Here is a 16141-nt window from a genome sequence, read left to right on the forward strand (position 1 = left end):
TGCATCCAACATAGGGGTTTCTATGTTTCACCCCACATTCTTGCTTCTTCTCTTCTCTTTCCCTTTGAACAGCCGGGCAGATCCTCTTCATCTTGAGCGGGGCGGTCAGTGCGACGTCCACATTATACATCTTGCCTACATTTTTGAGGCCATGCGAAATCCTGTGCACATACGGTACCACGGCAACCTTCCTCTTCCTCTCACCCATGCTGGGCAGGGATTTCAGTCTGTGCGTTCTTTTAAGGTTCTTCAGTACCCCGCAACTGGCCTCAATAATAACTGACTCGCGATAACCGGCCTTTGCAATTCTCTTCACTTCTCTTTCAAAACTCTTGCCCATGCCGTGGTAACAAGATTTCGTCAACGCACATAATAAGCAAGTGCGTTGACGAAATCTTGTTACCACGGCATGGGCAAGAGTTTTGAAAGACAAGTGAAGAGAATTGCAAAGGCCGGTTATCGCGAGTCAGTTATTATTGAGGCCAGTTGCCGGGTACTGAAGAACCTTAAAAGAACGCACAGACTGAAATCCCTGCCCAGCATGGGTGAGAGGAAGAGGAAGGTTGCCGTGGTACCGTATGTGCACAGGATTTTTGCATGGCCTCAAAAATGTAGGCAAGAGGTATAATGTGGACGTCGCACTGACCGCCCCACTCAAGATGAAGAGGATCTGCCCGGCTGTTCAAAGGGAAAGAGAAGAGAAGAAGCAAGAATGTGGGGTGAAACATAGAAACCCCTATGTTGGATGCAAGACAGGTGTTGTGTATAGGCTTCCACTCTCTTGTGGAGCCAGTTATATAGGACAAACCGGACGGTGTATAAATAAGAGATTAGAGGAACACTGTAACAACTTAGAAATCGGAAAAGACAAAACGTTTCTAGTATCCCATTGCCAGTCATGTGAAATAATGAAGAAGGAGAAGAAGAAGTGCACTCCTAAGTTTGACAGTGTTAAGATTTTATATCGCCACAAACAGAAGATAACGAGAGAGATAGTGGAAGCGTATTTTATTTCAACGGACAATAAGTGTGTCAGCAAGCCGTCTCTTGTTCTTTCAAGCAAAGAGGTGTCTTTTTCAAGTGATTTTTTAAAGTAATTTTTATGCAGCAGGTGAACCCAGGGGTTTTTCACGTGACTGTTTCGTTTTCTTCATGTTTGTTTTTCTGGGCCTTGGAGTAAACGGCTTAGGCTTAGTTGTGAGTCAGCGCATGTACTGTGGCTTTCTTGTTTCTTGTCCCTTGTTTTCGTGTTCGCGCTGTTTATATCAATAATGAATAAGTACCAACTCGCCCAACAAAGTATCTTGGTAAGCCATATTTCTTGTGCAACGGGCTCTTCGTGTGTCCTACAGAACCTTTCGTTTAATGACCCTGAGGTGTTAGCGCCTGCCATCGCAGTTTGTGTCTGCCAAGCAAGAAAGGCCTCTTGGTACCTCAAGCTCGGCACAGTGCCTCCGGAATTCCTGAAGACCTTTGGGTTCCTGAGGCCGTCTACTGGTCATTGCAGGAGACTCTGCCGTATAATGGTGTCTGAGACGTGGAGGCAAGCCCGCCATTTCAAGGATTGTCTACGACTCGTGTGTGAGTGCATGTATAGCAAGCAGCGTGCGTTTCGCAAGTACACAGAGTGGAGTGCCCTGAGTGAAAGATTGACGGAATTCCTTTGGAAGGTGGTTCTACCTCTGCTTCCACGGAAGAAGAAGATGAACAAAGATCAGCAAGGCAAGGTATTGAATTTCGCTGATGAAGATATACCTCTAGGTATTGATAAGATGCTGAGGCTGGGTCCTAAACATGCTTTTGAACCTAGAGTTGATGAGGCTGAACAGGTGACCATGTCACGCTGTATTGCAAATAGAGTTGAAGATTCTGAAAGGTCACGGTGCATCCATGAGTGCATGGAAGTGCTAGAGCACACAAAGGAAGGATTAAAGGGGAAACGGTGCCCTATTAACTATATTGCTAAACGGATGGCCTCAAGAGACCTCAGAGTTATACTTTCAGGTAAAGAAGGGTATTTTACTATTTTTTCTGAGAATCAGTTTCAAGAAAAAGCTGAGGCTGCTGTTGAGAAGAATTTCAAGAGGTTTCCTATGGAAGCGACCAAGATAAAAGAGAGGGCTATGGCTCTTCTAGATGATCTGGGTCTTGAACGGATACGTGAACAGGTGAAGAAATGCAAGCAACTACATTTGGAAGTATTCTTTTCGGCAAAAACCCATAAACCAGATGTTCCGTTCAGAGCCATCGTATCTGAGAAGAGCACGTGGCAGCACCTGGTGTCCAAGTATTTGCAGAAGCACCTTTCCTCGTTGACTTTATCAGACCCTCTAAGGCTACCTAACTCTGAAGCCCTTGTCGTGTTCCTCAAAGAACACAACCCAAGAAATTGTGTCGGCTTCAGCATGGATGTCAAGGATTTATATTATAGCCTTCCCCATGACTGCCTCCTTAAGCGAGTACAAATGTGCATTACAGAAGACAATAATGAATGTGACTTCATTGACGCCTCAGGTGTTAGTGTTGAAAGTTTCCTTGAACTTTTGTGGTTCTACCTGGAATCCACCTTCATATGATGGAAGAACAAGCTATATACGCAGAAGGCTGGAGTATGCATTGGATCGAGTGTTGCACCGGTCTTGAGTGACATCTTCTGAATGTACGTGGACAGACACCTGAAGGATAACTTGGAGGGCTTGCATTATTCCACCTTCAGGTATGTGGACGACTTTTTAGTATTAACAGACCGTGAGGGATTCAATCAAAGAATGAAGGACATTATGGATGTTTTTACTGAGTGTGGATCCGGCCTGGAATTTACTGTTGAGAAACCAGTGGACGATCAGTTACAGTATTTAGATATTTTGATTCAATTCGGTGATGATCATGTTTGTTGGGAATACAACCCGAGATCGATGAAGCCGTTGCTAGGCTCCAATTCAGGACATTCCAAATTAGTGAAGAATGGGATGATAAACACTTGCTTATTAAGTGCGTTGACGAAATCTTGTTACCACGGCATGGGCAAGAGTTTTGAAAGACAAGTGAAGAGAATTGCAAAGGCCGGTTATTGCGAATCAGTTATTATTGAGGCCAGTTGCCGGGTACTGAAGAACCTTAAAAGAACGCACAGACTGAAATCCCCGCCCAGCATGGGTGAGAGGAAGAGGAAGGTTGCCGTGGTACCGTATGTGCACAGGATTTCGCATGGCCTCAAAAATGTAGGCAAGAGGTATAATGTGGACGTCGCACTGACCGCCCCGCTCAAGATGAAGAGGATCTGCCCGGCTGTTCAAAGGGAAAGAGAAGAGAAGAAGCAAGAATGTGGGGTGAAGCATATGCAAGACAGGTGTTGTGTATAGGCTTCCACTCTCTTGTGGAGCCAGTTATATAGGACAAACCGGACGGTGTATAAATAAGAGACTACAGGAACACTGTAACAACTTGGAAATTGGAAAGGACAAAACGTTTCTAGTATCCCATTGCCAGTCATGTGAAATAATGAAGAAGGAGAAGAAGAAGTGCACTCCTAAGTTAGACAGTGTTAAGATTTTATATCGCCACAAACAGAAGATAACGAGAGAGATAGTGGAATCGTATTTTATTTCAACGGACAATAAGTGTGTCAGCAAGCCGTCTCTTGCTCTTTCAAGCAAAGAGGTGTCTTTTTTAAGTGATTTTTTAAAGTAATTTTTATGCAGCAGGTGAACCCAGGGGTTTTTTACGTGACTGTTTCGTTTTCTTCATGTTTGTTTTTCTGGGCCTTGGAGTATACGGCTTAGGCTTAGTTGTGAGTCAGCGCATGTACTGTGGCTTTCTTGTTTCTTGTCCCTTGTTTTCGTGTTCGCGCTGTTTATATCGATAATGAATAAGTACCTACTCGCCCAACAAAGTATCTTGGTAAGCTATCAGATCTGCTATAGTGCTGAACGTTTGCTTGTCTCTTCTGCACCATGACTGTTTGGTCTAATTTCCGACTAAGGATGTTGGAGCCACATATATTACACAAAATTGGTTATCATGATAGGTAAGGAAAAAGAAAATTTACATCACGATTAATATAGACTGCAATGGATAATTGTAGCGCTGGCGCTGTGCGCTATCGCAGCTAGCCAAATTTATGAATTGTTTCATATTTTACCAATAAGAATAGTAATCATGAATTGACGTCTAGGTTGACATTTGATGTGTGTTTCTGCTGAAGCTGTCATGTTTAATGGTATTGCTACCTGGAGGTCCATTAAAAACGGTTTGATCCTCCGCGAACATATTGCGAACTTGTAGCTAATTTCAGCTCCTATAGAATGGCGTTTTTCAGAGGTGCCGCTTGAATCAAAATTGGATAGATTAATTGTAAACTTTAAGATAAAAAATTCCGAACAATACTGAGCCTTCACAATATCACATTTCTATGGGCAATGTTTAGAGTGTACGGTAGGAAAGGAATCCATGTTTAGCGCCAAGACAGCTTGTATTTATTAAGAAGTTCAAATAAAGCTCTGTCATTCATATAATTCAAAAATATATCTGGCCCTAGGATTCAATTTTGAAAAAGGTTAAGAGTGATTATAGTTCTGTAATACATTGCTTGCTAATTGATCAACTGATGTATATTCATTCTTCGTGAGTCACCTCCGATTAGTTTCATCGTTACAGTGTTCTGAACAATAAAACGGAAAATAGCATACACGAAGATATCACTCTAGCCACAGCCCTTGAGAAGAGTTCTATTCTACTGTGACCGTAAGTGCCATATTATAAATAACAGCCACATTTGCACAATTATCAGCACCTTAAAATTGCCGCTGGATCTAGCAGCTTACTTCTTAGATGTTAAACCGTTTCAGGCTTGGTTTAGTGGAATCATAAGCAGATTAGTGAAATATAGTACCTTTTTATATAAGACATGAGTAGAAGGAAATGAAAGCCACGGTATGTTGTAACACTAAAAATACGCAGAGCTGTTTATATACACACAGCCTTTGAGCTCTATGAGGTACGGAGTACATTTATTTCACAAGCCGAACTATGCTGGTATGATTCACGATGGTGATTGTAGGGTGCGCGGGAAATTTATTGGTAAAACTTTTCGATTGAAACGCCTATTGACTAAAAGCAGTCTTGAAATGTTGGCCAGCAAGACTGACTGTAAAGTGCGTACCATTTGGATTATCAGCGTCGGACTCAACAAGCATATTTAAAGAACACGAAAACATACTAATGGTAATAGATTTTATCTTACACTAGCCATCAAGTATTCACCACAATTTTACGGGCACTTCCATCTTAATCAGACAAGAAAAAAGAAAGGACGAAGTGCTCGACAGAAAAGGGGGAGCAGTAACATCAAATAATTTTACCGAAGAACACCATTCATGATGATCGCTTTCCCAATTTGTCACATATTTTCAGCATAACCTCGCTTTCACAAAAGCCTTCCGTCGTGTTTTGAAAGACGCTATAAACTTGGTATCTCATGTTAAAAGCATCTCTGACTACAAAAATCTAGAGCTAAATGCATATATTATGAACAGTATAACACCCAGAAAATGGTTGACTGCTCACATGATGTAGAGGGAGAAGGAGTTGAATAGGCCATTCTTCGGATCCAGGCAGCTTGCACAATCAGCCGAAACGAAGGCGCTCAGCTAGGCAGGGACCGTCACATGCGTCACGTGCAGACCTCTTGCTGACAGAGCCTGTAACGCAGCGGAAACTACTATAGCCTAAGGGGCAGAACGCTGACAAAAGATCTAGGAGCTAACAGCCATGTTTTCTGCGAGAAGCCCTGTAAGTGGGGGGGGGGGGGGGTTGGGGTGGCGGGGCCGCCTTTTAAAGCTGTCAACGGCGTAGCCAAAGGAACGCCACCATCTCGCAAGGGCAGGCCTACCAAGCAAGCACGGAGGATGGCACGCGTCTAAGCACTTTTCCTTTCTCTTTGCCGCTCGAACCGCCGTTTTCGAAAAGTCGTGTTACGGTGGCGCGGTATACGGAATATAGAGAATCAGTGTCGTTTTACAAGCAAAGCGGTAATTTCTTCTTAAAATTAGTGTTCCTGTTTCTATTTTTCTATTCCCATTGTGTTAAAGCTCTCATTTCTTCTTGTCGCAGCTCAGGATTATAAAGCTACGGTAGCAGACGACATGGCTTGCGCAATAATATTTCTATTTATTTATAGCAATAAATCAACAAGGATGTTAGTCTGCAGGCCTTCAGTAATAATGTACGATATTCAAATGAAATTGCTTGAAAACATTTAGGCATACCCTACTGAAAAATTGTATGAGGCAATAACCTCACATTTTCTCACACAGTCTCACACAATTCACGTAAGAGATCACAAGTCACAAATAATTGCGTAAGATCTCATAGTTTCTTGTACATTAACATAAATTATGCAAGATATTTTATGATAATGATGTGCACCGTATGAGAGTCTATGTGATTTGTTGAGATTGTGTGAGGTTATGGCCCTGTAGACCTTTTCGTTTTTCAGTAGGGTAATATATGCCGTAAGGCTTTGGTAACAGCTTACGGAAGTTTCAAATTACAAGCGTTCTCAGTAACATGCATGCATATAATTTAAAATTGGATGAAGGACCACATCACGTGGATATACATGAAACCCCTTTTGTTCCCGACTTATGAACGCTTTGCAAAAGACCTAGGATAGGCCGCCCACCTTGGATTAGTCAGTGGCTTCTCTGACTCGCAAAATATCTGTGAAAGAAGAAAATCCTAGCAAAAGTTTCCGAGAATAATTTCTGAACTTAATAAATTGTATTGTAAATTGAAATTAGATAAATGCTTAAGCTTTGCCTTAAGAGTAGACGTGAGGAGAATTTAACACTACTTTTCATTGTGCTTTTTTTATTTTCCTTGTTTAAATGAATCTTATTTGAAAACGTGTATTGCTGTAAAACCGGTGCTTATCCATAATGCAGGTTAGTAAGCCATACAGAGCAAATGCGCTGACTACATGCCCTTCTAACACGCTTGACAACAGCGACCTTTTGTGGCGGTACTTATCTAATTTGAAGCAAGAACTACACTGCGGTAGTCAGCGGCGCATTTCGCGTAATCGCCGCTAGTCACTAAAACGAATGCGTCGTAACCACAGCGACTAGTCGGTCCTGGTCGCAGAAGAAGGGAACAAAAAACAGGGAGAAGAAGAAGACGGCAGTCAAAGAGAAAGAAAATTCGGAAAATGCCAAATCCTCCGCCGTAGGTATCTGCCACTTTGTTTGAGGGCATCTTCATCATCATTATCATCAAGAAAACACGTAACCTCCGAGACCACTACACGTGCTGCAGCTAGCACATCGGCGACTATTATATTGAGTCACACTTCGTGAGCAACGCGCTCGGTAGCTTTTGCTACGCATGTCCAGAAACCTCCATCGATATTTGTTGGTTCTGCATCCCGTCAGAAGCAATATAGGGTGGACATACGACGGGCTTTCGTAGAAAATTTCGGTTGCTTGCTAGGTTACCCAAGGCGGGTAGAGGAAGGATGTGAAAATTAGTTTTTGCCGCGGATGCGAACGATCGATGACATTGTGAAGGCCATTTTGGGATCAGCGCCTCCACGATTTTTGCAATAAGTGTTTCTCCTGTCCCCCTTTCCTGCTCTCTCCAGTTCTCTAACTTTCGCATATGCTGTTACCAGCTGACTGGTGTCACACGGCGAAAAGCGGTAGAAGGTGAGAAAATCGAATTTTCTTGAAGTTCTCTCTTTGTGGGGCGGTGGTTTGCGTTCGTCATGGTCATCAAGTTGCGAGCAAGGTATTGAGGCGTCATACAGAGCACCATTCGTGAAGCTGCTCATCGTGGAGTTGCTGGTGCTCAGCGGCGTTGGTTAATCTATACAAAACTGCAGTGGTTTGTAATTATTATGTATGTCTTCTAGCTACAAATTGGAACATATCGACAGTGCCACTGAAACTGCTTTGCAGAAATATGAAGTCTGAGGGTAAACATAGTATTAGGTTTTATCGATATCGGTTTTCGCTGAAAATGAAATGAGAACAGGCATGGGAAATCTTTCCGAGAAGGCATTTTTGAAACTACCAAGTATCATACCTTCCAGGTTGCAAATCTACTCCTCCGTCGATTTGTTGTTATCCTTACGGAAACAGATATTTTGCGCTTTTCGCAGTAAGCTAGGGCAACGATTGTTTTGAGGCAATGGAATTCTACTCCCGAAAGCATGGCGCTGCAGCTGATGATGTTCTGGCTGCAATTTAAGTTATCGACTTTGCATTTCTTTTTAGCAGTGCGCTACGAAGATTCGTCTCCGATGAGGTAGGCTTGGTTCGCTTATAACGGACAAAATGAAAAAATAGCAAGAGAAACGCTTTTGTTGCCAAACCAAAACAATGTAGGAGTGGTAAGACGCCCAACTACTGTGCCAGAGTTCCCGGATGCGAACCCACCCGCGGCGGCTGCGTTTCGATGGAGGCGAAACGAAGTGGCGTCCGTGTGCTGTGCGATGTCAGCGCACGTTAAAGATCTCCAGGTGGTCGAAATTACTACGTCGCACGGTAAAAGAATATACTCAGGTATTGACACTGCGCCGGCGGGAGCGTCCAGATTATGTTCAACGGCGGCGGTACCTAGGTCCGCTTACATGGGTGCCATCTGTGTGCGTAGCCGAACGGCGGGTATAAGGCGCGCGCCGCCGCTTAGCTGCTCACTTTAGCTTAGGTGAGAGGTGCTGGCGCCTTGAGATTTCGCTGCCCGAGCATTTTATCGGCGTTCGTTGCAGTGGAACACAAATTATAATTGGCTTACGCCCCGCCGGGGTGGTGCAATGGAAAGACGCCCGACTACTGTGCCGGAGTACCCGGGTTCGAACCCGACCTCGGCGGCCGCGTTTCGATGGAGGCTAAACGAAGAGGCGTCCGTATGCTGTGCGATGTCAGCGCACGTTAAATATCCCCAGGTGGTCGAAATTACTCCGTAGCCCTCCACTACGGCTCCTCTTTCTCTCTTTACACTTTCATTCCCACCAAGGTCATCGTCCCAGAGACGCAGCTCGCGGATCAACTCCAACTCCGGAGAAGAAGGAAGACCTGCCAAACATTTGGCATAGAAGACGCCACTTACAGACGACAAGCAACGCCGAGCACCCGACTCACAGGTAAGGGAGCTGGCAGAGTTAGTCCGACAATTGCAACAACAGTTAGCTCAGCCTAACGCAAAAATCAAACAGCTACAAATTGCAAATACGCAATCAAAAAATGAACAGTCGTCTGTGGCTTGCGCTCGCGTTGAAGTCAGCCGCAATGAGGACATGGAAGTAGATCAAAACCGCCGTAACAAACGAAAGGCACCTTTGGTACGTCGGCCAGATAGAGATGACTTAGAGAGTAATTATGAAGAGACATTTGCAAAAATAGACCAAAGACTAGCCAAGGTGGAGGAAACTACCCAGAAATTAATACCACAGCTTAACAAAGTAAGTGACACAATGGAAAAGTTTCCGACTACTTTCGAAACTGTCCTAGCTAAACTCGACACGCTTACAACCAGGGTTAATGCACTAGCATCCCCTAGCAATCTGATATCTCCAACGCCAAATGCAGGCTCTTTGCCTCCCGCCCACACAGCATTCTCACGCCCAGCTGAGGGTGCTTCGGCGCGTCCGTCCCCCAGCAGCATTCTCCGAACCAGCGTATTGCAACCCGCGCGAGCGGAACCTTACCCGATACGCGATGGCTAGTACACCTGTTATAGTGTGGCAATGGAACTGCAGGGGATTCCGAGCCAAGCGCAAGGCTCTGGAATATGCAGTTTTGGCCCAAACAAACAGGCCGGTAGTCATAGCACTTCAAGAGACGAATACAGAAGTAAAGCTTGCAGGGTAAACAGCATACAATGAGAAAGTGTCGGCTGAGTGCCGGCCGATCACAGCTACACTTGTACACCGTAATCTAACTACAAACCAACTAGATTTGGAAACACCGGAGGTCTCTCATACATTTATACAAATCCTGCCGAACAAACGAACACAATCTCCCCTTTACATTCTAAACGTATATAGTCCACCTAAAGACAACAGCACGGAAATAGCCACACTCTTCCGTAAGGTGCATGCAGCCGCTCATAATGGAATGTTGCTGACTGTTGGAGACTTTAACGCACCCCATGCAGAATGGGGCTACTCAGGTAACAGTAGAAAGGGAACTAAATTATGGGAGACAGCCCAGGCACTAGGGCATACCTTACTCGTCGACCCTGATAAACCTACGCGCATTGGTAACAGTGTAACCAGGGATACGTGCCCTGACCTTACCTTTGCCAGAAATATCCCCGATGCGAGATGGGAAAACCTAAATACAAACATAGGAAGCGACCACTATGTACTATGTACCACTTTCCAAGCTACGCATTGCAAAATGCGTCGCCAGGAAGTGAAGCACACGAACTGGGACGCCTTTATATATGTCCGCTCGCAAAGGCCAGCGGAAGGTATAGTAGATTTAAGACAATGGACGGAGCGTCTGTTGCAAGACGCCCCAAACACTTCAAAAACTGTTACCCTGGAGGACAGCAGTCCCAGCCCGGACGCTAAGCTAGTGCACATGATTGAAGCACAAGGAACTATGCATGCTCGATAACGTAAAAATAAGCACAACCGACATTTAAAAATTCGGCTAACCCGGCTTGAAAAGGAAATTGAGGCTTACTCGTGGGAACTTAGCCGAGAACAGTGGCATCAGACTTGCGACCGCCTTAATGGGCAAATGGGCAGCAAGAACACGTGGTTTTTACTTAGACATTTACTGGATCCTACGAGAACTAAGGCAGATTCCCACAAGAACCTACATAGGATCTCGCAATCTTTCCAAGGCACCGACGAAGAGTTCATGACCACTTTAAAAGATAAATACATTAACACCTCCCAGGATATACCCACGCCAGATGGGTACTCAGGATTGGATAATCCTCGCATGGATAGCGTCTTTACCGTAGCAGAGATTAGGGCTGCTCTTAACCAAATTAACACCACCTCGGCACCGGGGGAAGATTGCATCACCAATAAGATGTTGCGCAATTTAGAAGACCAGTCAGTAGAGGCTCTTACGGACCTCTTCAACAGGTACTGGACAGAGGGCAGCGTACCTGAGGAATGGAAGCACGCTAAAATTATTTTCATACCTAAACCGGGCAAAAGACTCGAGATGGGGAACCTCCGCCCAATCTCACTAACGTCATGTCTCGGGAAGGTAATGGAACACGTTGTCTTAAACAGGCTCCTTATGCACACCGATGCGGAAGGCACGTTTCCCCCATCCATGATTGGGTTTCGAGCAGGTCTTTCGACTCAGGACATTATGTGGCAAATTCAACAAAACATTCTAGATACAAATCGCATAAGAGCCACGCGAACCATCCTGGGACTGGATGTAAGTAAGGCCTTCGACAATGTTTCACACGCTTCCATCCTCAATTACCTCTCACAGTTACACGTAGGCAAACGGACATACGACTACATCGCTGCCTTTCTGAATGCGCGTACGGCTACGCTCCATTTCGTTGACAAATTTAGCAAAAAAATTACACTAGGGACGAGAGGAACACCGCAAGGTGCCGTACTTTCACCTTTTCTCTTCAACATCGTTATGAGCGGCCTCCCGCGTCTGTTAAATGATATCCCATTCGTACATCATTCCATATACGCCGACGACATCACCATATGGACCAATTCTGGATCCGATGGAGATATTACAGATTCAATACAACGAGCTATCGACACGGTACAGTCTTATGTGCAGGAAAACGGCCTTACCTGTTCACCGGCTAAATCAGAACTATTAGTTATAAGGAACAAACAAGCTTCACAGGTAAAACCAGATTCTCGAGAACCTATCCAGTTACACATTGACAACCATCCGATACCCCCGGTAGCCACGATCAGAGTTCTCGGAATGTTGATTCAGAATAATACGCAGAACACAGAAGGTATACGCCGGCTACGCGTCACGGCGCACCAGATAGGTGGGCTGGTGAGACGTATTGCCACACGTCGCAGGGGTATGAGAGACGCCGACCTGTGCAGGATCATTCAAGCCTTTATGATAAGCAGAATAATCTACGCTTGCCCGTACTATCATCTGCGTCGTAGGGACGAACATGCACTTAATAGCAATATTAGAACAGCATACAAAGCGGCCCTTAGCTTACCAGTATACGCTAACTCAGATCGACTACTGCAGTTAGGAATTTTTAACACACTATCTGAACTAATTGAAGCCCATAAGACAGCACAAGTGACCCGCTTGTCACGCAGCCTTGCGGGACGCGTAATTCTCGACAAGCTCCACATACACCCCACTGAGGAGGTGTGCTCAACATCCCATTTATCGGCTGACATAACTAGTAGACTAGTTGTTAAACCAATAGCCAAAAACATGCTACCAGGTAGACATGATGCCCGCAGGAAGACAAGGGCACAGACCCTTGAAAAACAGTACGAGGACGATCCAGAAGCAGTGTACGTGGATGCAGCTCAACACATCAAAAACGGAGCATACGTGACATGTATGGCCACTCCAAAGTCAACCTTCATTAACGCCATAACATTTCATGCTAGCTCCACATGCGAGGCAGAGGAAGTAGCTATCGCGCTGGCCATCGCGGATCCCCACACCAAAACTATTCTAAGCGACTCAAAAAGCGCCGTTCAAAATTTCGCCAAAAATTCTGTAAGCGCACTCGCGGGCGCGAATTCTGCGCAACCGATCTCTCAATCACAACATCAATCTCGTATGGGTTCCGGCTCACGCGGGTAACTCCGGAAACGAAGGGGTCGACCGTCTAGCCCGAGGCTTAACCAACTGGGAGACGGGAGATCTATCGGAAACGGACGCGCCTGTCGAGGCACCGCGCACATACGCGGAGGTAACAAACTTTTATCGCGAGCTAAGATGCACGTACCCCGTCCCTCACCCCGACCTCGACCGGGCGCAAGCCACGACACTCAGACGCCTACAAACAAAGGCCATTCTTAGCCCCTACCGACTATCGTTAATTACAAACGGAGAATTCAACCCTGCATGCCGGCACTGCGGTGACGGGACGCAGGCCACTCAAGACCATATACTGTGGGAATGTGCCAGCAATCCCCCTGCAAAGACACTCTTGCCAGCTCCCTCAGCGGAGGAATGGAACAAGCTGTTGGCCAGCCCAAGAAAAACTACGCAACTGGCCCTCGTCACGCGAGCTCAAGAGGTCGCTCCCGACTGGAGGCCACCCTAGACTCGCCCCAGCCCGAAATAATTCCTTTCATTTCGTGGCAATAAAAGTTGTTACCACCACCGGTTGAGGTGTCCACAGAAAACAAGTGAGACAGTTACCGCGCCTTTCCATTCCAATCAATAAAGCAATCATTTGGGAAGGAAATGCGCAGTATCACCGAAAAGTAAGCGTTTGGATGGTGCACCATCGCTCCTGTCACGTGGCGTTCCATCTCGCGCGTTCAGGTGTGGGATTGCAGATGGCAGGAATGCTAGACAAGATGATAATTTTATCTGCGGTCGTTGCAGTGCTACATATAATTATAATTGGTACAAAGTGTGCCCAAAGTCGTGTACAAAGTGTGTCCTGCTTTTAAAGCATTCTGTTTGGCCGAGGCAGGATGCGTCCCTGCCATCTGCAATGCCACACTTGAACGCGCGCTTTTTGAAAGTTGCTGTTCCTGTCCCTACGGGGCTGGGACTGGTAGGTAGGTAAACGCCGCTTGCGGCGGATGGTGGTAGTGACAAACGTTCATTAATTTAAGAGGGTGGAGGTATGCATGACCCCATATATAAATATCCAGCCCGTAATTAAAAATACTAGGTGGGTTCCCAGTACAAGACCCCAGTGGTGTCGGCCGCTGCCCGGACGCGTTCGACCAAGGCCCTTTGGGCCTGCAGGTCATAGCAGCCGAGCAGGTCGCCTCCCTGTCCTCCCGAGTGGGGTTGGGGTGACGAGGAATAGATGGGTTGGATGGGCAAGCCCACAACATGTGGTAGATGTCCGAAGCCTTCTCCGCACAGTGCGGACAACTGCTCGTGAAAGAATTATTAAAATGTTATAGTGCTGCCGGGCACAGCAGAGTGTTGATATACAGCTGCAGGCAGAATTGCAAAGACTAAAGGAAGGAAATGCGCCCAGTTTCGGGTGCAGTATGCTTGATTTGGATGCTCGCCAAAAGCTGATCTGAAGATAGCTGTGGCTACACGGCGGATGAAAGCAGTGGGCGAAGAAATGCTCAGCATAGAGTCACTAAGTACACCACTGGAGCGGGAAAGCAATTTCTTTTTAAGTATGACAAGTAACCACCAAGAAAAGAGCAGTGAGGTTACCTTGAACAACCAGTCGGTTAGCAGTAGAACTGTTTAGATGGAGAAAGATACAAAAAAGACAGGAAACGAGGTTAGACCTCCGAAATAGTGCGAACAAAGTGCAGCTTTACCGCTACCCCGAGATGCCAGCAATGAAAATGAGCTGCCCGGTCACAACAGTCAGAAAGGAATTCAAGTACCTGTATACTCTACGAGCGAGGACATGGTCGTGATCACCGACCCGTCAGGGAGACGTGCGGAAAAAGAGCAGGTAACAGAAAGTGCATCTTTCTACGAAATCGATAGCTAGGCGGAAGAAAGCCGCCAAACTGTATCCAATGTTACTGTGTATTGTCCCTTTCAATGAAGCAACTCTTCAGGCAGCTGTATCGAGGGCGCTAGTCCGGTATTTTGGGATGTGAACAACGTGATACCGCAAACGCTACATCGGGCGGGACGCGAAAACGCGTGTTTCAGTGCACGTGAAACCGACGAGGACTATGGCTTCCAGAGCAGGGAACATTCCGACAGACTAAGTAGTATTCATGATGGAAAGAGCTCGTCATTAAAGTCAAGGAAGGGCGACAGACTAGTCACGCTGAACTCAGAAAGTGCCGCACAGTGGTCGAATGCGCATGAGGGTAGCGCTAACTCATAGATCGAAGGTGGGGTGGAGAAAGGAGGGCGCCGCGAGGCACCTGGCGAAGCGCACAAAGCGATTTAGGGTGACGAGCGTTACGAGCTGAGTGACAGTCTGTGATGTGGTGAACAACAGCTTGCAGGCGCCGCCTTAACCCCGCAATCGCAGGCTATACACACATTCACACGCGCACCAGACGGAATACTGTGGCAAACGCCTAACAATAGCCCTGAACTCGTGACGACAGGTGAGCCGTGACAGGACCGCTGACCGCTCTTTTCTTTTCCCCTTTTTGTGCACACCGAGTTGAGCGCGCTGTCTCGATCTCGCGGTTATGGGTGAGACGCCCGTTCACGCAAGCGCCCGATGGGATGTGGTGGCGAGAACTAACAAAAGCGGTTCACTCGTGAGGATAGCCAAGCTGTGACAGAACCACGGACCACTCTTTTCATTTTCTTTTTTTTATTGTAGCAACGCTACCCGTTGACTTGAACGTCGTAACGGCCAGGTGAACGGCCACTTGTACCGCGGCATGTAGGAAGGACGTGACACTAGGTTTGTTTTTCCCTTTTTTTCAAGGAGAGAGAGGGTTTAGTTCTTTTAAAGTTGAAGGGGGAGCTGGACGTCGGAACCAACTAATCAGGTTGATGTTTGTGGTGCTTGGACGGTGTGGAAATTAGGGCTGGACCTCAGGGAGTAAAACCGAGCCCGAATGCCCAGTCCGGCGTTCTGGGCTAGGTTTAGATGCTCTGCATCTTCGGCTATGCCGAGGTGGGAATATGTCCCAGTTAGCCAGTTCCACCTTGCATATCTCTGTTGTAAACGTTATTGTTATAAATATTTGCTGTGTGTATAAATATTCAGTTATTCTTCTCGTCAACTCCTGTCTCCAACCGTCTCCAGCGCGGCGCCTCTAGCGTAAGGGGCCTCCGCTGAACCACGTTACCGTCTCTGGCGTCGCACCCCTTGCGCACAAAGGAAAAGAACCAACAACGGAACTTCACTGGCACCGTTCAGGTATCCACAGAAACAATTGTGACAGACACTGCTCCTTTCCCTTCCTATGAACCAATTTTTACTGCTCAGAGGACAGCACGTATTTGCCGTCTGGTGCAGAAAGTAGAGGAAGGGCTGCGACACGTACTGATGGAGAAGAAAGGCGTTGAGA

The 16141-nt window shown here is 46.3% G+C and overlaps 1 pseudogene; it reads left to right on the forward strand.

The window, feature by feature from the left end:
• The window catches only part of LOC146188431 (uncharacterized), a 130669-nt pseudogene that overhangs the window by 53747 nt on the left and 60781 nt on the right, over positions 1-16141 (forward strand).

Source organism: Amblyomma maculatum, chromosome 5, assembly GCF_055883805.1.
Source record: "Amblyomma maculatum isolate TAMU_Amacu chromosome 5, ASM5588380v1, whole genome shotgun sequence".
In the NCBI taxonomy this organism is placed as follows: Eukaryota; Metazoa; Arthropoda; class Arachnida; order Ixodida; family Ixodidae; genus Amblyomma; species Amblyomma maculatum.